At 37.1% G+C, this 23400-nt stretch overlaps 1 long non-coding RNA gene across 1 annotated transcript in view; it reads left to right on the top strand.

Annotated features, from left to right (window-relative positions):
* The first annotated feature begins 400 nt into the window (after nucleotides 1-400).
* Nucleotides 401-23400, top strand: part of LOC105477890 (uncharacterized) — a 197432-nt gene continuing 174432 nt past the window's right edge. Inside the window, exon 1 of the long non-coding RNA XR_003017163.2 lies at nucleotides 401-514. This is a non-coding gene — a long non-coding RNA (uncharacterized lncRNA). The remainder of the gene's footprint in view (nucleotides 515-23400) is intronic.

Raw genomic sequence — 23400 nt, 5'->3', positions numbered from 1 at the left:
TAATTGCTTATAGTTCAGGTTTGCATAACTTTCGTTGGCCAAAGCTGGGAACCCACAGGTGGGGCCTGTGTGGAAGAGCGGAAATCTACAGCTGGTCCCAGTAAGACATGGTAGGATTTACATCTACTTTTCGGTCGAAGTGAAAGAAAATAGGTAGATTCTGGAATTGGGGTGAGGCCAGTCTGTGCTTCTATCAAGGAAATTTTTTAACTGGTACATGTATAAGAGGCAAAAGAATGGAACAGGTGTAGGTTTTGAGATGTCACTTACACTCATAAAGTCTATCAAACTGTCTTACTTCTGTAAAGACAAAGACCCCAAACACCCAGAGCAAATATTTCCCCATGGAACGGTTACCATTAGCAACTACATCCTGTTGCTAGGCAAGCGCAGGTCAGTTCTGGGAGTGAGTGAGTACCCTCCAGTCACAAGAGGCGTGGGAAAGAAGATGTGCAGCACCCTCCTCATGACCCGTGAAGCGTATTTCGGTACCCATTGGTTTGTCACAGCATAGGTAAGAGGAGAAGATGTGTAAGAGCTCCCCACCTAATTACATTACTTGTGCTTTTTAAATGTGAGCTGGCTTTGAGGACATCACAAAGTTGTTTTTTACAGAGTATTTTGTTGGATGAACCTAAATTTGACTGCTGAATTTAAAGCCACCATGAGGAATCATTTTTAATTTATCAAATAACTAAGATGTATTTTTAAAAATGAAAAGCTTGAAGTCAGTGTGGAAAAATAAGAAACTTCATCCACAGCATTATAACCCCTAAGGCAAACTGTGACTTGGATGATCAATAACCGTTTTCTTGGGGGGAAAATAAAATTTTACTAGCAGTGGCCAAGCAGAGTAAGCCTGTATATAATATAATCTGTCTTCATGTTACTAATGGGGAAGCTATTTTGAAATAACATGATAGGCTGGGTCAGTCTGTCAAAAGCCCAGCATATTTTTCTTACATTGCTTTCCTCCCCCAGGCAGGGACCCTGGCTTGCCCCTCAGCCCTGGGCATGCTCTGGGTGGGGGATAAAACTATTTACAAGAATTTTCAAAGATCACATATAAAATGTAAAATAGGGTATATTAAAATCTAACAGTTTATACAGGGGTGCTACAATTATGAATGATTTTAACTTTTCTCATTTTACTTGAGTTTTCTGAACATTCTCTAATAAATATGCATTATTACATTGTTTAAGCAAATTGCCTCCTGTATATCACTTTCTCTTAGAGCTCTCCAATCCTCAGACAATAGAACTAATATACTTGAGCTGCAGGGCTAGTGGATTAACCCTCCTGGCAACTTTTTATTATAACTGAAATCTTATTGTCCTGACAAAATAAGAAATTGTAAAAATGCTAGACATAACAGGAGCTGTCAAGAAATAGAATAACTCTTATGTCCCTGAATTACTCCACACTTTATGCACCATCTACTAAAGTTTGTTCTATTCTGGATAGATCTTTCTCAAATATGTGTCTACACACACACACACACACACACACACACACACCCCCTACAAACAATGAAATGAGAGAGAGAGACCCCGAGACTCTCTAGCTTTTAACTAGGCACCAGAGTGTCAGAAAACTGTACTGCTTGGATAAACATTGAAGCATATGTCCTATGATTCTTATCATGATAATCTTTTAAATTAAACACACCTAACCCAGGAATCCATCATTTGGTTTTTATTACTCTTTTATCTTAGAACAGATTCTTAAACAGGACTTTTTTGGGATCTCCTTAATAGGTCCATGAGGGGTCAGGATGTCCACAAACCACTAAAATTATAGGTTAAGTAACAACTTTGGGCTATAACAACACAGTTTTATCTTCCACCTTACATGTATAACTTATTCTCTAAGAATTTTGTTTAATAAAAGGCAATCTGTGACAATCTGGAAAAGGAATCTAGATTAATCCATGCAGTAAGTTGTTCTTTTTTTTCCTTTTTTTAAGAGACAGGGTCTCTATCACCCAGTTTGGAGTGCAGCAGTGCCATCATAGCTCACTGCAGCCTTGAACTCCTAGGCTCAAGCAGTCTCTGGAGTAGGTAGGGACTACAGGAGTATGTCACCATGCCTGGCTAACTTAAATTTTTTGTATAACTGAGGTTTTACTATGTTGCCCAGACTGGTCTTAAGTCCTGGCCTGAAGTAATCCTCCTGCCTCAGTCTTCCAACAAACTGGAACTACAGGTGCACTCCCATTCCTATAGCATAGCCACTCCAGAGAGCTGCAAGATATTTTGTGTTTCCTCTCATAGCAGTATAGATGAATCCTAACCTAGAGAGACAATATTATTATTAAATGATAAATCTAAGGGATACAGAGTGGTGGGTCTAGCCAGGGTTCTCCCTAATCAGACCAGTCATTTCTGGATGGAACTACTGACAAGAACACCTTAGGACTTCCTCGCAGTTAGTTCTGTTAACACTACACTTTATTCTTCCTAAACCAGTCGGATTTATCCTCAGTAATGCAACTCTGATTGTACCCCTCAGTTTAAAATCCTTTAATAACCACCCATGGCCTTAGAATGAAGTACAAATTCTTTAATTTGTCTTACAAAAATTGGCCTCCAAGGTCTGACTGCTGGCTGTATTTTCAATGTCATGTTACCCCTTTTTGGCCATATCAGGCTTCCCAATTAGCTCCCAAGGTACACCCTGCCCATTCATGTCTTAATACTTACTTCCCTGGCTGGTGATGGCCAGTGTGATAAGGGCAGTAACTGAGGTACATATTAGCCTATGAGTATACAGAGAAGGGAGATGACTGACTGTGGAGAAACTGAGAGAAGAATCAGAAGCCAGGTAGCATTGTCAAACATTTTTACAGAACATAAGGACTTGGGGTCAAAGCAGTTAAAAATACTTTCATACATTTGACATTTATTCAACAAATACTTTTCAAGTGCTGCAAATGTGCCAATGTTAATCTAGGTCCTGGAGATATGATATAATGAACAACAGTCTGTGATCTTACATATCTAAACTTCTAGGGTAAAGGCAAACAGTAAACAAAGAAGCAAACAGATACAAAGCATAAGGCAAGGAGTGAAATTGTTAGGAAGAGAAAACTGGATAATAGAAGCAATAAAGTAATGTGGGAGAAAGGTGATTGTATTAGACAGAATGTCAGGGAAGGTGCCTTGAGAGATCCTATTTGAAGGAAAATCTGAATGAAGAGAAGGATGGAGCCATAAAACTATCTCGGGAGATTGTTCAAGGCCCTGGCATTTTCAGCTATTCTGAGCCTGATTGTACTTGGCAGGTTGAAGAGCAGGGGGAACAGGGAGTGAGAGGGAGAGAGTGGTAGATCAAGTTTGGAGAGGTGGCCATGGTCAGATCCTTCAGGGCCATATATTCCTTGGTAAGAACTTTAGATTTTATTCTAAGGATGAAGAGAGCCAGTGGAACATTTTAAGAAGTGGTGTGTCTTGTCCCTACTTGTCATCTGTGAACACAGCTTGCTGAGGGCAGACCTGGTACTGGAGCTAGGATGTGTGTATGCCCAGGTTTTCCAGGCGCAGTCCCCATTTACACATACTGTCCTGGTGTAATTAGTAAAAGTACCTCCTTTCGCTCTCAGTGGTGTCCTAGTATGGACGATAAATCATATGGTTGGCCTGCCTAACACCCAAGTGCCTCCTTTCCCTGGCTAGTGGTTTTTCTACTGCACTGTATGGTGCATCTTAATCTGTTTGGCACTAAAATTTCAGTCTGTTGGGAGATTTATTTTAAAAGAAGGAATCCATTTCTACCATTTCTAAATATATAATGTAAAAATATGAAAACAAGATATACTTTAGAACGTTGGGCTAATTTGTATGGAATGAACTTGTTCTGTAAAGTAAAGTATATTTACTACGAGTAGTAGATTGACTCTCCATACATCTTGACCATCATGACTTATTCAATGGAGGCTACCTACCATTGTACCTTATTCAATGGAGGCTTTGGCCAGGAAGAATCAGTCTTAAATAAAATGACCATAATATATGGAAATAACATCATTATCTGTCCCTGAGTGCAGAGACCACATCAAATTGCATTGTTTGTCCTTCAGAGCCAGGCACATTGGTAGGCACAGAACAAGCCTTCACTTAATATTTTTAAACAAATGTTCAAACAAGGTGAATAGCATCAGATCCTGGAATTTAAAGATGCTGCATAAGGTTTCAACACCAATCTTACTAGGCTGGCACAGTACAATAACTAGAGGGTTAAAATGTATGATTTTTTGCATTCTATTTTAATGAAATGTGTCTTATACAACATTGTTTTTATACTCAGTGTTTTTTTTCCTTAAATGTGATTACTCTTTCAATTTACAGTTGATAACAGTAATGAGCCATAATTCCTAGACTTAAAGGTAACTAATATAATTATAAAATTTCTCATAGAGATGGCATTTTATGTGAAATTATTATGACACTAATTTCAATCCTGGTTGTTACATGTGTGTGTCTATGTTTAATGGTTAAATGAATTAAATGGAATAGTAGATTATGGAGGCATCTGAATGGTACTTTGATATATATGATCACAAATTTAATCAAATGTAAAATGTAATAACCTAATGTGGGTTTTTACAGATTGACTCTAAAGTACCATTGTTTTTCCTTATATTGGTATTTCCTGCCTTTTCTTGGATTGAAAACTTTCCTCTGTTTTCCAGAAGTAAAAGGGACCTTGCCAGGTGAGGTTCTCAAAGTATTTGGGAACCACTTTCCACTGAACACATCACTGTAGTTTTCTTTCAGCTTCCCTAGTTTTTCTTAATTAATGTCTCTGACGCTTGTTCAGAATGAAACATGTTTTCATTGCATGGACTCTTAAGATAAACAGAACACCACCACCACCCTGGGCAAATTTATCCTTTGTAACGTCCCCAACCTGGGCTAATTATCTATAACGTTAGATTTAGAAATTGACTGCAACGGTTTTCCTCTTGAGACAAAGACATTTTTTTCCTCTGCATGTTTTAAAGTCCAGGTCTCAGATTAAAGACAGCAGCCATCCTGCTCCCCATTTTGCAGACCTGCTTTCTACAGGAAAGTGCTGTTTAGCACTCAGGACTGCCCATATTGTTGATAATAATACAATGTGTTTTTCTGAGCTTCCAAATAGAATCTGTTTCTGTGAAAATGGAAGGAACTCTTGGTGTGCAGAGCAGACTCTTTGGTACTCCTTCAGGGTATGACAGGAAAAGCATCAAGACTGTGTGCTGAAGCCAGGACCCTGTGTTCAAGCTTGATTGTCCCCCTCAGCTGAGTGTATGACCTCGAATGAGTTGTCTGAGCTCTCAAATTGTGTTGGTTTCCTTACTTCTAAAAGGATTGCAACGGATGATCTGTAAGGTCTTTTCTAGCTCTAAAATTTTTTTTAATGCTCTATTTAGTTTAGAAATAAAGGTCTTTCTTGTGGCTTATATCTGACCTGGTGCTTTAAACCTTTTTGCCTTGCAGCTGATTCTCTATAAAGTTAAATGTTCATTCTTGCGTACGCCATGGTTTATTAGAAATGACTGTCAGGAAATGTAGAGAATCCTATATTTAACATCTCAGTATTGGATACTAGTTTGATATAAATAGCAAGTTGTTATCTGAGTAGATTACAATAGATTTACTATCAAGCAAATTAAATCACTGGGGACAGATGTGTTTTTAGAATTGTCTGAGACAATCAATCTGTGAGTAGAAAATTTTTGGTACCTGCCAAGCTGTCCTGTATAATTCAAAAATATGTCACCCGAATACTTCCTTTTCTGTGGCTGATAGAGAGTGTTAGCAGGAAAGGAATCATCACAAAGGGGCAAGTGTATGCTAATGTAAATTGTACACTACAGGCTTTCTGGAGATTATGAAGCTTTTGGAAGAATGAGAGTGAGTAGAAAAGTGACACAGGAAGCAACGTGATGGATAACAAAGGATGCAGGAAGGAGATGAGAGACAAGGAAATAATTTAATACTGCGTGGCCAATGAAGTGTCTGAGTTTTATATAAAGAGAAAAGAGGAGGAAGACATAGAAGGGAAATGACCAAAGTCATGAGCAAGAAAGATGATCTGAACTCATTAGAATGGAAGAAAAATGGTGATGTGGAGGCAGCCTGTGATAAAAATGGGAGTTTTTAAGATCGGTGGTAATGCATCGATGTAAGAGATTAGGAATATACATGTTGAGCAGTCAATGGAAAAAAAAGATACTTCTTTTTTCCCAAATGCTTTCCCAGTGGGTTTTGGATAACTACTATTATACTACTTGCAATATTCAGGTCTTTATATTAAAGACACAGCAAGGATGTCAACATATAAATTTTAGGGGAACACAACTGAGCCATAACCATGACTCTGGTTATATCATTTTAACTAAAATGCGTATGAGTGAAATCATGCAAAATTAGATTGAAATTCTTCTAGTATTAAATAGATGTCATCACAGGGAAACATTACCCTTAGATCATGTCTATGAATTTAAGGTTTATAATCTGATATAGGAATTTGTTGTGGGGAAAAGATATGTCAAAGGACATTTATTTTGTCTTATCAGCATTAATTTCTCTTTCTCTAGTGAATACTTGGGCAATTTGTATCCTGGTCAACAATCTGGTTTCGGGAAACCTACTAATATAGTGCCAGAAGCAATGGGCACATTCCACAATCTACCTTATCCTATCACTATATCAAGTGGTCTAGGACTGGGACTAATTTCTAGAAGAAAAAATAGAAAGCAAACAAACTCTTCCCTAGAAATTAGTGCAGCGGTAAAGTAAGATTTTTTTAATCTCTGGTTGTGAAGATGTGAGTCGTGGCCCCAGAATTTTTGATGAGTATATCTGTCTCAGGTTAGATTTGCTGAAAGATGATTTTTAAACTGGAGTTTAGCATAAAAGATGTATATTAAGCTTTTCTTCTTTTACCCTTCCTTACAAAAAAAATTACACAGCAAAACTTGAGCCAACTAGAACCTCTTTATTCATTATCTCAGAGAAAATACACTATCCCTAACCAGAATCACCCTTAAGAAAGTATGTTTGATAGACCAGGAGGATAGCAAACTTACTCTGCAAGGGTCAGACAGTGAATATTTTAGGCTTTCCAGATTGGATTAGTTTTCTTTTGCTGTCATAATAACATTACCATAAACTTAATGGCTTAAAACAATACAATTGTATTATCTTATAGTTCTGGAGGTCAGAAGTCCTAAAATGAAGATGTTGGCAGGGCAGTGCTTTTTCTGGAGGTTTTAAGAGAAAGTTTGTCGTCTTCCCTTTTACAACGCCCCACCTGCATTCCTTGGAATGTGATCCTTTCTTCTGGTCTTCAAAAACAGCTACAGAGTATCTCCAAATCACTCTCCTTCTCTGACCTTCACATTAGGCCCACTCAGATAATCTAGCATAATCTTCCCATCTCAATCCTTAGTCACCTGTGCAAAGTCTCTTTACCATTTAATATATTCACAAGTTCTGGGAATTAGGACATGGAAATTTTGGAGGCTACCACATGAGCCCTTTGTTCTCTTGTTGCAACTACTCTTTATAGAGGAAAAACAGCCACACACAATATGTAAATCAATGGGAGTAGCCGTAACCCAATAAATACATATTTACAAGAACAGATTATAAGCCAAATTTATCCCTTGGGCCACAGTTTTCCAACCCTTGGGGTAGATTTTTTTTTTTTTTTTTTTTTTTTTGCCACTGTGGATACTTTGAGTAGAAGATTTTAATACAGAGAAGTAGAAGCACCAGGAGTGGTGGCTCACCTCTGTAATCCCAGTACTTTGGGAGGTCGAGGCGGGTGGGTCACTTGGTCAGGAGTTCGAGACCAACCTGGCCCACATGGTGAAACCCCATCTCTACTAAAAATACAAATTAGCTAGGCCTGGTGGCAGATGCCTGTAATTTCAGCTACCTGGGAGGCTGAGGCAGGAGAATCGCTTGAACCTGGGAGGTGGAGGTTGCAGTGAGCCAAGATCACACCACTGTACTCCAGCCTAGGCAACAGAAGAGAGGAATCCCAGAATCCCTGCCTTTACTTATGCACCTACCCTCGGCTAAAGCTAAAAATAGTGGTCTATTCTTTCCATTTGCCTCCCAAATCCCACCTAGGAGCTTCTTATGATGGAATATAGCCAAATGCCTTTTGGTAAGGGAATCTAAGGAACATAATTTCCAAGGGTTTATCTGCTTCATGGTAAGAGTTTAGAAGGGTTTGTGTAGTCTTCAGTGAGAGATGCCATGATATGGCAGATAGACAAGAGAAATATGTGTTGAAACATGGATGGGGTTCTTTTTGCCAGAGAATGTTTCCCAGTTCCACAGTGTGGCTGATTATATATTATCAGTGTATGAATGTGTCTGCTTTTGTCCGCTTCTTGCTTTCACTGCTGGATACATGTAGCCTGCTACTCAGGCTCTGAGCTAAGTCCTAGTTGGATCACTACCCCGCCTATACCTTCTTTCCATCTATGTGACCTTGGACAAATTGTCTTAACTTTATCTGCCTTTGTTGCCTCAGGCTTTTTAATACTAAAATATTTGTGATAGTATCTAACATATGGTTTAGATAGGAGGAGAATTAGATTATATATGTAAAGTGCCTAGTACAAAGCTAAAAAAAAACAAAAAACAAAAAAAAAAAACACTGTTTACTCAACATCACCTACTGAGACCAAGTATCTTAGAGAATTTTAAGTAAAGAACTGGTTGTTCATTAGGTGTTCATCCTGGGAAAACTTCCAACACCTACTTTATCAAGCAAATACATAAGGTTTATGACTGTGATGATATAAGAAGCAACCATTTATTATTTACTTCTGTATGTCTAGCTATAGAAGGGGAAGTATCTTCAGCTGTAGAAGGGGAATGACCACTAAAACTTACAAGTTCTGGTGGACAAAACTTCAACCTTTTCTCTTCCCTCCGCTGACGCCCCTTGCATCTGACTTCCCTTTCTTGCTCTTATTCATCCCACCCTATGAAGGAAATAATCTCTCTCAGGTACTTGGCTTGCTTATTTATCCTTATATCCATGTATATTAGTCAGGGTCTTCCAGAGAAATTGAACCAATAGAAGGTGTGTGTGTGTGTATGTATGCATGCACGCATGTGTGTGTAAAATGAGATTATTACAGAATTCCGTAAAATGTTATAATTATTTTATGATTATGGAGGCTGAGAAGTCCTATGTTCTGTAATTTACAAGAAGACCCTGGAAAGCCAGTGATGTCAATACCAGTTTGAGTCTGAAGGCCTGAGAACTTGGAAAGTAGGTGATGTAATATCCAGTCTGAGGGCAGAGACCAATATCTCAGTTCAAGCAATAAGGCAGAAAGAATTCAACTTTCATTCAATTTTTTCAGTCTATTCAGACTCTCAACATGTTGGATGTTGCTCACCTCATTGGGGAGGGCCATCTTATTTACTTGGTTTACCAATTCAAATGCTAACCTCTTCTGGAAATGCTCTTGCAGACATACCCAGAAATAGTGTTTTACAGATACCTGGGCATCCTGTAGCCCAGTCAAGTCGATGCATAAAATTAACCACATCATGTGAAGAGATAAATAGAACCACAGAACCAGGTTGGCATGAATATAGAGTTATGTGGAACTGGCCATCTCTGAAAGGGAGAAAAAATATCTCATTTTGTCTTCAGGTTCCTGACACATTCTCTGATCAAGCTTTACCATCAATAATACTGAAGTCTGATATCCCATTTGCTTCAGCCCTTTTGTTTAGATCCTGTAATCAGGACTCAGAGAGTTGTTGGGGAAAAATAAATGATGGGATTTACATACCAAATCCTACTCTATACCTTAAAAAATGGGTTTGAAACATTTTACTTTTATTTATCTTTGGTTAATAATTTTATTTAAAAGTTTCTTAACATGAGGTTAACAAAGCATGCTTTACTTTCTGCTTATTATTCAGAGACACATAAAACTTCACCCAAAATAGTTTCCTTATAAGATGCGTATATACCTTTTAAAGAAGGCATATGCCTTTACAATTTAATAATTTAATAAATTTTTGTAGAGAATTTCAATTATGAGATAGAAGAGAAGAGGTATAGCATGCAAGATACGACTTTTACTTTTCTGGCACATTACATATTGTGCCAGTGGAAGTTTGTACTTTTATTCTTAGAAATGAGAAAAACTGAATATATGTAACTTCCTTAAGGGGGTCACACAACTAATTGTAATGTCTAAGAATTGGCCAGTGACAGAAACGTAATGAATGAACACTCACCTTTGCCATTTTTAGTCCTTGTCCTGCATCCGGCTCTTTATCATGGTTGGACTGGACAGAGAGAGCTCCTGCACACATACACAACCAGGAGCTCCTGACGGCCCTCATGCATAAAGTAGCTCTGCAGTGAGTTGGAAATCAGCAGTACTGCTAAGCTGAGAAATCCTCCACTGCAGATCATCCCAGAGGCAAGAGCAAGTGAAGAATATGCTGTCAGCTCCTGGCATTTTTCCCTTTAGAAGAAACTCAGTGCTGGTTAATAGAGGCCAGAGGTCTCTATGGCCTTTGGATGAATTGAGGGTTCTATCATTGAGCACTAGAAGGGAGAAGACCAGGCCTAAGGGGAAGAAGTAGTAAAACCTCTCCTATGAAGCAAAAAATCAGCTGGAATAACCTGCTTATAATAAACTGGGATTAATAAAAGCCTAGCTGACTCAGAATTATTGTGAGCATACTGTTAAGCCAACAGAAAGATGAGCCTTATCTATGGGCATATATACAAGTATATACTGCCTATATGAGGATATTTACAAAACTTACCTTTTATTTTCTCATTGATTTGCTTTTAATACCTAGCTTGGTTTCAGTAAGAACCTCTACAAACAAAAGCATTGAGAAAAATTAAAATTCATACTGCTAGACATTTATAAAGCCTAACTTACAAGGCCAGGCGCAGTCGCTCCTCCCTGTAATCCAAGCACTTTGGGAGTCCGAGGCAGGCAGATGATGAGGTCAAGAGATCGAGACCATCCTGGCCAACACAGTGAAGCCCTATCTCTACTAAAAATACAAAATATTAGCCAGGCATGGTGGCACATGCCTGTAGTCCCAGCTACTTGAGAGGCTGAGGCAGGAGAATCACTTGAACCCAGGAGGCAGAGGTTGCAGTGAGCTGAGATCATGCCACTGCACTCCAGCCTGGTGACAGAGTGAGATTCGGTCGCTAAATAAACAAGTAAACCCTACCTTTCACTCTCAAACATCGAACTGAAGGTATGGTAAAAGTTTTTTCCCCAAAACTTCTAATACCTAAACTTGAGGTTGCATATTTTAACTAATTAGAACGCCAAATTAGGCATCAGCAAGTATGAATTTCAGAATCCTAGACTGAAACTATCATTAACATTCTGTAAATTAGAGTCTCAGGCTCCTCATGAGAAATATATAACCTGCTTTATAAAGTTACTTGTGAAAAGGCCAAATTATATAGTAAGTGTAATGACATTTTGAGAATCTTCAGTGTTACTAAATTGTAGAATATATCATTTAAGAAATCTGTTTCATCTTTCCTTGTACATAACACTGGATTATGTCAGTAATGACACAGGGGGTACAATCCATGAAGGAGTTATTCTGAGGGAGACTCCTGGTTCAGATTGCAAACTCAGGAGTGACTCGAAGAACACACTTCATATGGATTGAGAATAGCATAAGAGACTATGAACAGATGCAAAAGCAAACTACTTGTGTTCACTTGGAGAAAGGTGACTACTGGGTGCCACAAGTTGTGATATTAAGCTTGATTTTATTCAACATCTTTATTAATCATCCAGAAGATGAGCAAAACAGCACATTAATTAAATCTGCAGATGGTGATAAACAGGGAGACATTTCAGGGTCTATTGTGGGCAAAGGAACAATATGAAAAGACTGGGTTTAGAAGGAGGCAGAGCAAGACACTAATGAGTATTTGTTTTGGTGCAATAGACTTGAAATACACCTAGAATAGAATATGAAAATGCTGCTAAAGGCCTTGAACAGTGTGATGAAAAACAATTAGTGGTGATAAGGATACAAATTAAAATATTATTGGCAGCAAAAAAGAGCTGTTCTACTGAATTCCCATTTTGTTTGTCATGTCATGTCATCACTTTGCTTGACATCCAGGTGGAATTCACTTCACAGATGAGGCATGCCAGACGAGACCAGAATCTGCAAACTGATGTGAGACTGAGAGTATAAAAGAACCACACTTGGATATCCTCTCAAATATGCATTCTAAGACTGATGTCAGTAAGGTAGTTGACACTGGCTTGTTAAGTCATGGACCTCTTATTTCCAGGGTCTTGGGCACAGTTTATTCTACATAAAGTTACCACTAGAATCATATTCCTCTAACAGTATTCAATACACCATTTCCCTGTTGAATGAGCTAACATACAGCAGGTCCTCCAATAATGTCATTTAATTCAATGTCATTTGGCTATAACATTAAGGGGAAAAAATTGATTCCCTGCTAGAGTCACATGTTCCCCATGTCTAAGAGTTTTCTGTGGGCATTTCAATTTCCTTCCACATCCAAAGGTGTACATGTTAGGTTAATTGGGGTGTCTAAATGGTCCCTGTCTGAGTGAGTGTCCTGCAATGGGATGACATTCTCTCCAGGGTTGATTCCCACCTTGTGCCCTGAGCTGCTGAGAAGGGCCCTGACCACCCACCATCCTGAACCTGGAATAAGCATTTTGAATGAATGAATGAATATAAAGTGTTGTAAAATGAAAATTTGTAAAGTGTATAATCAAACAAATGCATCACAATAAGCGATTCAGTAGGAAAGTGCTCAACAAGCCCCTATACATGATTATTTTGAATATGTTTTGATATATTTTGAACAATATTTATGATTGCTTTGAACATGTTTTGATGTGGGTGGTAGGAGATGCACTTTACCACTTTCTCTTTTCAAACGCTTATTTCCTGAATTAACCCACCACCATGACTGTTGTAACTCTCTGATAAAAATTGGGCAGATAATTATTAATCTTTCTTAAATGTAGGTGTAGTTCATTTATTTCAGCGTTTAATAGAATTGTGGTAGGTTTTTATTCAGAAGTTTGGTAATGTTTTTGTTACCAGAAATATGCCATAGGAACTTAACTTTTTTACATCAATTAGCCTATGGTAAAATTGGTTTTATTATGTGTCGTTTTCTTTAAAGCTGCGGTTTCCAAGAACTTATCTATGATGATAAATGAGGACTTACTGTATAGGTGGTTAAATATCTCTGAATTAAGACTCTTGCTTGCATTCTTACCATTTTCCCTCTTTTTTTCATTTTTATGATGGTCATTGGGTTCTAAATAAACTTAGTTGATTGTCCCTCAGAATAGTTCTATATAAATTTGTAACTTTTGATATGTCTTCTCACCTGATTTTCTTTCCAACACTATATCAAAGTCTCAACAAGAAATAGATGGCACATTAAAAATAGACTATTTGAAAAAGGATTTATTTACAAAGGGATTATTTATAGAGGTATCAGTTTAGGGGAACCACATATTTGACACAGCAACCTACGGTTTAATATGAGTTGACATCAAATGTTAGGCCCTCTAGGTCCAAAGGCGTGTGGAACTTACCAGAACCTGGAAGAAGTTATGGAGAGTTGGAAGCCTTGAAGAGGAACAGTGACATTTGATCCAGGTACATATAGTCAGCTAGAGACAATACTATTGGGAAGGAATGAGATACCTTGATCTCACTGTCCTCCCTCCATCCAATCACTGTTGGGGACTCTCCATTGACTTAATCAACTAAAAGTCAGAGAATGGAAACCTATTTATGTGGCCCATATAGGTCACCCTCCCATGGCAGAGAAGAGTGTAGAGGGGTACAGAGGTGTATGTGAGGGGGCAGATGGAAGATTTCCAACATGACATTTTTGCATAGAACTTTGAAAAGATGAAAAGTTTGGGATGAAACCATAGGCACATGAGCCACCCAGAGTATATTCTAGCCTCTTCTTGCCTGAGAATATAGTCAATAGGACTTATAAATAGTGGTTGATTGACCAAAGTATACCTTGTTTTGTTATAACAAACTTGAACCCAAAAGTTCTATCACAGTTTTTAAAAGATTATGAAATACATGGTATATACAACAGCATATATGCAACGACTAGGTAAATTATAAAGAACGACAAATGTATACCCAAGCATCCATAACAAATCTTACATAGATAATTATTCTTACAGTGAAGTCCCCCAGTGGGATATTTCTGGCAACATCCTTCAATCTACTGCAGGGATAAACATTGCTCTGTTTTGTGTTTATAGCTCACTGCATCCTTGAACTTCCGGGCTCAAGTGATTCACCCACCTCAACCTCCTGAGTAGCTAGGACTACAGGCACATGCCACCATTCCCAGCTAATTTTTAAAATTTTTTTTGTAGAGATGGGGTCTCAGTTTTTGAACTCCTAGCTTCAAGTAATCCTCCTACCATAGCTTGCCAAAGCGGTGGGATTACAGACACGAGCCACCACTCCCGGCTTATATAGATTCTTTTACCCCTATATGATGTACATTTAATAGCCAACTTCTGAAATGTATATAAATGGTATCATACTAGATATTCCCTAATATGATTTGCTTTTTATCACTTAACATTGTATTTCTAAGATTCATCCATGTTATTGCACACTGTTCACTTATTTTCACAGTCAGAGTTCTTTATCACATGAATATCTTACAATTATTCTCCTGTGCTGGACATATGTTTATAGTTTGCTGCTGAAAATAAGGCCACTATGCATATTCTTATTTGTTTGTTGGCACGTAGTACCAAAGACATATCTAAGACCCGTGAGACTAGGTCAGGGCATATGTATATTTTCAGCTTTACTAGATAATTCCATGATTTTGTATGAATTTACTCTCCCAAGAGCACTGTTTAAGAGTTTCTGTTGATTCTCATTCTTACCAACTCTGTTACTTAATTAAAAAAAATTGTGAGCTTATGTGAGAGAGCATCCCATCATGGTTTTAGTTTTCAGGTCCATAATTGGTAATGACTTTGAGCAGCTTTTAATGCTTATTGACTGTATTTTTTTCCTTCCGTAGGAAATATTTGAGCTATATGTTTTGCCCTTTATTTGGAGATTGTTTTTATTTTTAATATTTGTAGAATTTCTTTATATGTTCTAGACATGAAACTTTTGGTAGGGGTTATGTTGTAAATATATTCTCTTACGTTGCATATTTACAACTTTGTCTCCTTTGAGAATCAGAAAGTCTTAGTCTTATTATACCTAAATTTTTGATATTTTTGTGGTTTACATTTTTGTTGAAGGAATCCTTCTCTTTCTCAAAGATAAAGGTAATATTCTTTTTCAAAAATTTTACCTTTTACATTTAAGTACTTAATCCATTATGTACCTCTCATTCAAGAAATGTTTTTGTTACTACACTCCAACCTGGGTGACAGAGTGACTCCGTCTCAAAAAAAAAAAAAAAAGGTTTTTAAGTTCAGCAGTACATGTGCAGATTTCTTATATAGGTAAGTTGTTTGTCACTGGAGATTTCTGTACATTCTTACTGAGATTGGTTGAAAGTGCATGCAATCTTTAGATCATATTGACAAGAACTTAGGATATCCTTAGGATATTTTGTCTGCTTATGCATTCACATAGCATGTTTCTTCTACATATATTCATTCTTTAATTTCTTTCAATAAAGCATTATATCTTTCTCTTTTGTGTACATATGGTTTTTTGTTATTTGTCTTTTGAGACAGGGTCTTGCTCTGTTGTCCAGGTTGGAGTGCAGTGGTACAATCATGGCTCACTGCAGCCTCAACGTCCTGAGCTCAAGGGATCCTCCCATCCCCATCCTCCTGAATAGCTAGAACCACAGGTATGCACCACCACACCTGGCTAATTTTTGTATGTGTGTAGTTGTTTTTTTTTTTTTTTTTTGGTAGAGATGGGTTTTTGCCATATTGCCCAGGCTGGTCTCAAACTCCTGGGATCAAACAATCCTCCTGCTTTGACCTCCCAAAGTGGTGGGATTACAGGCATAAGCCATTGTATCGGACCTATATTTTACTTGTAAACAATATTATTTTGTTAGATTTACTTCTAAGTGTCTTATACATACATATTTTTGCTGTTGTAAATTTATCCTTTACAAATTTTTGTACTTTTTAATCCTGGTGGATAAAAATGCAGTTGACTTTTTCCTCCCTTTTTTGGTCTTTTATTTAGCAAATTTGCTAATCTTTTTAATGCAGTTATTTTGTTCATAAACTATTTGACGTTTTTGATGTAGGTAAAACATCTGTTAATGGTACTTTTGTTTTATTTCATTCCAATAAGTAAAGTTTTGTTTCTTTTATCCCAATCCATATGTCTTTATTGCTTTTCTTACCTTATGATGATATCTAGGAGCTCCACTATGTTGCATAGATAAGGCAGTCACGGACATCCTCATCTTTTCCTGAAGTTAAAGGGACTATTTCTCAAATTGTTCACCATCAGGTAGAATGTGTGCTGTCAATAAGAATAATACTTTGAAGCTAGAATTTGGGTACTACCCAGATCATTTTAATGTCAGTTCAGGAATCACTTCTGTTGAGAACATTGACAATTAATGTTACAGAAGTTGATGCTACACAGGCCTAAAATTAAGCTTTTGACTACCTAATAGTCAAACAGATTTAGAAGTAAACCAGGAGAACAGAATTGTTTTTTCCTTTTCCCTCTTCAACTTCCCTCTTCATCTCCTAGGACCCTGACCCACCATATCCCATTATAATTACTCAACCCAAATATCCAGAACTGCCTTTGTTTGATATGATGAAGATTGTGGGAACAATAACCTTGAGGGTAAAATATCAGGGGTTTGGCTTTGATGTGTTTAATTAGAACTCCTTTTTAAAAATGTCCAACTGGTGGTGATGAATTAGGCAGCTGATTGCAGAGTCCAGAGTTCAGGGTAGATGTCCAGGCTAAGGACTGAAATCTGGTGAGCCCTCACTCTAAGTAGGAAGTAGTTAAGCCATAAGCCTAGGTGGAATCACTTAGGGGTGAGTGGAAACGAGGAGAGAGAACCAAGGACTGAGAACTGAGAACTCATATATTTTAAGATTGGGAATATGAAGAGAAACAACGACTAAGAACTGTCAGTGAAGAAAGACAACCCAGAGTGTCTGGTTATTCTGAAGCCAAGTGCCACAGCTGTATCAAGGAGGAAGGTGCAATCACCTGTGTCAAAAGATGGTGTTAGGTCAAGAAAGAGGATTGAACTGAACACTACATTTTACAATACCAGGTCATTAGTAATCTTTGCATGATTTGATTGAATCTGTCATCAACTATTTCATCAAGAAAAGGAAGATGGGACATTATTCCATATGTAATTGTGTGACCTAATGTCTTCACTTAAGAATACTTTATAAGCAGTTTCTTTGTGTTTCTATGTTGTCAGTTTTAATAAAAGAATAGTAGTCTTATGTGTAGATGTGTCATAGTGCATTTAATTAACTCCATATGTTTAGATAGATGGTTTCTTTCATTTTTTTCCTGCTTCTAAAGACGCACTGAAAACCATAAATATTGTAAAATGAATATTCTATTTATGTAATTCTATATTTACTTCATTAGGTTACATGGACATAGGAAGACTTCCTGGCTCAAAAATGCATGCAACATATGCTATATCATAGCATATGAAAGCATATGATGCTCTGATATTTCACAAAAACACACAAATAGCTAATAATGAAATTAAATACTATGTTTATCTACTATCAATCCAATAAATGCAAATTAAACCTGTTGAGGAGGTTTAATCAAAATTTTGAGAGCTATTCTAAGGCTCCCTGCTTAAGTGAAAGTAGTTGAGAGTTAAATCTGGTTAATGTCTTTATTTTTCTTTTATTCAATAGTTTTTTGAGTGATTACGATATGTTTGACCCTGGGGAGACAATGGCTGTAAGACAAACAAAATCCTATTGAACTACAGCCTTACAACATCCTGCATTTCCTTAGCTAGTAAACAGTGTAGAAAATGATTTAGTCTTTATCTCCTCTTCTGCCAGTTGATAAGTAGGATTTATGCAATTTTTGGTGTTTAACTGATCTCTTGATGTTAGATAAGGACCATTTATACCAGGGATTCAAATAGAGCTTTGATTGAGCTGGAAAATTATCTTGAGGTTAAGTAGTCTTGTCCCTTCTATTACTCCTGATAATTACCCTACCATTTATCATTGGATATGAATTTTTACATTTTGAGGACAGGGTTTGGGGGATGAATGTCAGAATCATAAAATGTTCCAATATGGAGGGTTAGGCTTTTATATTTGTTATTGGGGATTGGTGGGGTTGTAGGGGTGTTTAAGAAGTGGTTTAAAACATAATGTAAACCCCTTGGACAATGTCTGAAATATACAATCTACTCCTATGAGAATGAAAGACAAAAGAATAAATAAAAACCCTCCAAATTCTTCAAGGCAGATGGGTTTCTGTCATCTCTTACTAAAAGAATCAAATGGGTTAAAGATGGAGTGTTTGGTTCTTTTAACAAAAACAAGTAAAAACCACCATGCTACTGAAGAGAGGAAAAGTAAACCATGCATGGTTGGAAGGGTGCAAGGAATAGGAGCTGCATGTGCTGCTGGTGGGAACATCAATTAGTGCCTCTCTGGTGGGTAATTCAGCAATACGTTTTTAGAGCCTTAAAATGTTCCATTCCTTATAATTTATCCTGGCGAGATATTTGGAGGTATTCTCAAAGATTTATGTATTATATTTATTACAGTATTATAAGAATAAAGAGTTGAAAACAATATAAAAGTCCACCAATAGATACTTGCCAGAATAAATAAATATATATATGTGATTTATTACTCTGTAGCAGTTTATAATCATATTTCCAAAGACGATTTGATGGCATGAGGGAAATATTCACAATATAATGCTAAACTAAAACTGTCAGATACAAACAGCATTAAATAGCAACCACTTATTGAACATTAATTTTGCACTAGGATGTATATTTAGGGCTTCATAAACACGTCATTTAATCCTCTAACAAATCTAGCAGATAACTATTGCTATACTCAATTTACGCGTTATAAATTTGAGATTAGAGAGTTAAGCTGCATTTCAAACCCAAACTGTCCGAGTAAACAGAGCAGCCCCAAATATGCAAGGACACTTGGTTGAAAATGTATATGTCTGAAAATCAGAGAAACTTTATCTGTTTCAAGTGCAAGGAATAGAGAAAGCAAGGCTGTATTTTGAAGAATGTTACATCCCTCAAAATACTTCAATCTGGTAGGTGATGAAGATACCTTCAAAGATTTTAAGTAAGGGAGTGAAATGATCAGATTTCTTCTGAGGAGTGATAACTGAAGAACCATACCAAGGATGGGATTGCAATTGGGTACTTGGCAATCATATAAACACCAGTTGCTAACGGTCTAGCGTGTAGGGAGTAATTGTGAAGATGGAGAGCAAGGGGCAGATTAGAAACGCACTGTGGGTGAAGAATTAACTAGACTCTGAGAGGCAAGGTGTTAAGTTCTAAGCTACAGGAGAGGGAGAAGACAGAACTAGTTTCAGGCTGCTCTGTCTGTGCAGTAGACATTCTTTTATTTCCTTGCCTTTTTAAAAGAATGTTAGTGGCTATAGGCACGGAAATATCTAATGATATATCCCAAGGAAAGTTCATATGAGAAACAGATGACCCCATGTTTCGTTTTGAAGATATTTTATGTGAGGAACCACTTTAACAACGATTCAGAAGCCAGTGGTTTTGGCGTTCAGGGCAAAAACTGTTGAAAATATATATTTGATGGTTATTTGCCAATAAATATTATTTAAAGCCCTGGGACTTAATGAGATTTTCAACAAGGATATAGAAAGGTTCTCAATTGGCCATGGAGAAGTGTACCGGAATCGCCTAGAAAGAATTTCTAAATTACATATTCCAGCATTGTCCACTTCAGAGATTGTTATGTATTCAACTTTTTAATGGGGAATGGAGACAGTCTGGTTTAAAGGGGTACATAGGGCTGAGCTCATATTTTTTAAAACTGCTAAACACAAAAATGATACTAAATATAAATGTATTAAATGAGTAATTTATGGATGCAATTAGAATTCTTGAAGCAATATCACCTGAATGAAGTGTTGAGGCTAAGCTAACTCTGATCATGTACTTAATTGGTGATGGAACAAATCAGGAGAGATTTCCTTTGTAGGAGCAATAAGGCCTGAAAGCAATTATTACTTAGCATGCCTGAACTTGCATGTGGTTTGCATTTCAACATCATATTTATAATTAGGTATTGAATCTTCGATTTTATTTTCCCTCAGGAATAGTTTTCCAGGCAAACTAAAAAGAGCCAGATTCATCCCCAATATGTCCTAAATAGTGTGCATTTTTAAGGAAAACTAGTACCAAATCATATTTATGTAATACTGCTACAATAATTAAACCATGAAAAGCAAACAGGATAGACTGAACATATAAGAAGTATACTTGAGTTAAGAAGATGAAGGCTAGAGAAATGTGAGTCATAATGGATGAGCTACTAAAGAAAAGAGAGTGAGGTTAAAGAACTCCTCAAGTGGTCCACTAGGTAAATATTTCAGTCCAGAACATCTTAGGTGCTCTCCAGAGAGGTGTTGGTTACAGGCATGAAGGAATCAGATGTTGGCTGCAGTCATCTCCTCATATGAAACACTTGCAGATATCCCTCTTAATTCGCGAAGGTTAATATTAGAAACACCTTTTCAGACACACAGGGACCATCAGAGAATAATAAAAAGTACACAGAAGTCCATTATTGTATACATCTCTCCCATTTAAGCTGCCATTGGTTTTAATGTGACAGTTAATAATCATGTATTTTTCTATTTATATGTAAGAGTTATAGTGAATTGTAAGACTTGTAATTTATTTGCTTATTATAGCTTCTAAATCATCTTCACAGGGCAGAAAAGAATTTCGATGGCAAATTTGGAGGGTAAACTTTTGTGGAGTCATATTTGACCATATTAGAAAACAATAAGATGATTTTTGCCATTAAGAGCGTTTTTTCATTTAAAAAGGCAATCTATTTTAAGCAGGTCAGACTAAAACTGAATAAAAAGACAGTGGAATATAGTTTATACTTGAGTCATTTGGGTGGGGTAGGGGATAATCAGTTTAGTCTAGTTAGATCCTAGAACAGGAAATGAACTTCTAAGGGCATTGTTGCAACATTTCATGCATCAGTTGTTGATGAATGAGAATCTGGATTTCAGCTGTGTAATGAAGATAGAGATTAGTGGACAGATAAAAGACACAGTTTGGTGATAGAACTAATTATACTCAAAGACACCCCTTCCAAATCTAGCTTTAGACACACACTCCACTGCCAGCTAGCCTTCACTCTTTCCTGTGTGAATCAGAATGAGCATAGACTCAGGTTTAGTGCATAGAAGATTCTTTTTTTTATTATGCTTTAAGCTCTAGGGTACATGTGTACAACGTGCAGATTTGTTACATATGTATACATGTGCCATGTTGGTGTGCTGCACTCATCAACTCGTCATCTACATTAGGTATATCTCCTAATACTATCCCTCCCCCCTCCTCCCTCCCCACAATAGGACCCGGTGTGCGATGTTCCCCTTCCTGTGTCCAAGTGATCTCATTGTTCAATTCCCACCTATGAGTGAGAACATGTGGTATTTGGTTTTCTGTTCTTGTGATAGTTTGCTGAGAATGATGGTTTCCAGCTACACCCATGTCCCTACAAAGGACATGAACTCTTCCTTTTTTATGGTTGCATAGTATTCCGTGGTGTGTATGTGCTACATTTTCTTAATCCAGTCTGTCACTGATGGACATTTGGGTTGATTCCAAGTCTTTGCTATTGTGAATAGCGCCGCAATAAACATACGTGTGCATGTGTCTTTATAGCAGCATGACTTATAATCCTCTGGGTATATCCCCAGTAATGGGATGGTTGGGTCAAATAGTATTTCTAGTTCTAGATCAGGCAAGAGAAAGAAATAAAGGGTATTCAGTTAGGAAAAGAAGAAGTCAAATTGCAGATGACATGATTGTATATTTAGAAAACCCCATTGTCTCAGCCCAAAATCTCCTTAAGCTGATAAGCAACTTCAGCAAAGTCTCAGGATACACAATCAATGTGCAAAAATCACAAGCATTCTTATACACTAGTAACAAACAGCCAAATCATGAATGAACTCCCATTCACAATAGCTTCAAAGAGAATAAAATACCTAAGAATCCAACTTACAAGGGATGTAAGGGACCTCTTCAAGGAGAACTACAAACCACTACTCAGTGAAACAAAAGAGGACACAAACAAATGGAAGAACATACCATGCTCATGGATAGGAAGAATCAATATTTTGAAAATGGCCATACTGCCCAAGGTAATTTATAGATTCAATGCTATCCCCATTAAGCTACCAATGACTTTCTTCACAGAATTGGAAAAAAACTGCTTTAAAGTTCATATGGAACCAAAAAAGACCCCACACTGCCAAGAGAATCCTAAGCCAAAAGAACAAAGTTGGAGGCATCATGTTACCTGACTTTAAACTATAATACAAGGCTACAGTAACTAAAGCAGCATGATACTGGTACCAAAACAGAGATATAGACCAATGGAACAGAACAGAGTCCTCAGAAATAATACCACACATCTACAGCCATCTGATTTTGACAAACCTGACAAAAGCAATGGATTCCCTATTTAATAAATGGTGCTGGGAAAATTGGCTAGCCATAAGTAGAAAGCTGAAACTGGATCCTTTCCTTACTCCTTATAGAAAAATTAATTCAAGATGGATTAAGGGCTTAAATGTTAGACCTAAAACCATAAAAACCCTAGAAGAAAATCTAGGTAATACCTTTCAGGACATAGGCATGGGCAAGGACTTCATGTCGAAAACACCAAAAGCAATGTCAACAAAAGCCAAAATTGACAAATGGGATCTAATTTAAACTAAAGAGCTGCACAGCAAAAGAAACTACCATCAGAGTGAACAGGCAACCTAAGAATGGGAGAAAATTTTTGCAATCTACTCATCTGACAAAGGGCTAATATCCAGAACCTATAAAGAACTCAATCAAATTTACAAGAAAAAAACAAACAGCCCCATCAAAATGTGAGCAAAGGATATGAACAGACACTTCTCAAAAGAAGACATTCATACAGCCAACAGACACATGAAAAAATGCTCATCATCACTCGCCATCAGAGAAATGCAAATCAAAACCACAATGAGATACTATCTCACACCAGTTAGAATGGCATTCATTAAAAAATCAGGAAACAACAGGTGCTGGAGAGGATGTGAGAAATAGGAACACTTTTACAC

This window comes from Macaca nemestrina, chromosome 7 (assembly GCF_043159975.1).
Source record: "Macaca nemestrina isolate mMacNem1 chromosome 7, mMacNem.hap1, whole genome shotgun sequence".
In the NCBI taxonomy this organism is placed as follows: Eukaryota; Metazoa; Chordata; class Mammalia; order Primates; family Cercopithecidae; genus Macaca; species Macaca nemestrina.
Note: the sequence above shows the minus strand (reverse complement) of the source record. Positions and strands in the feature narration are given on the sequence as shown.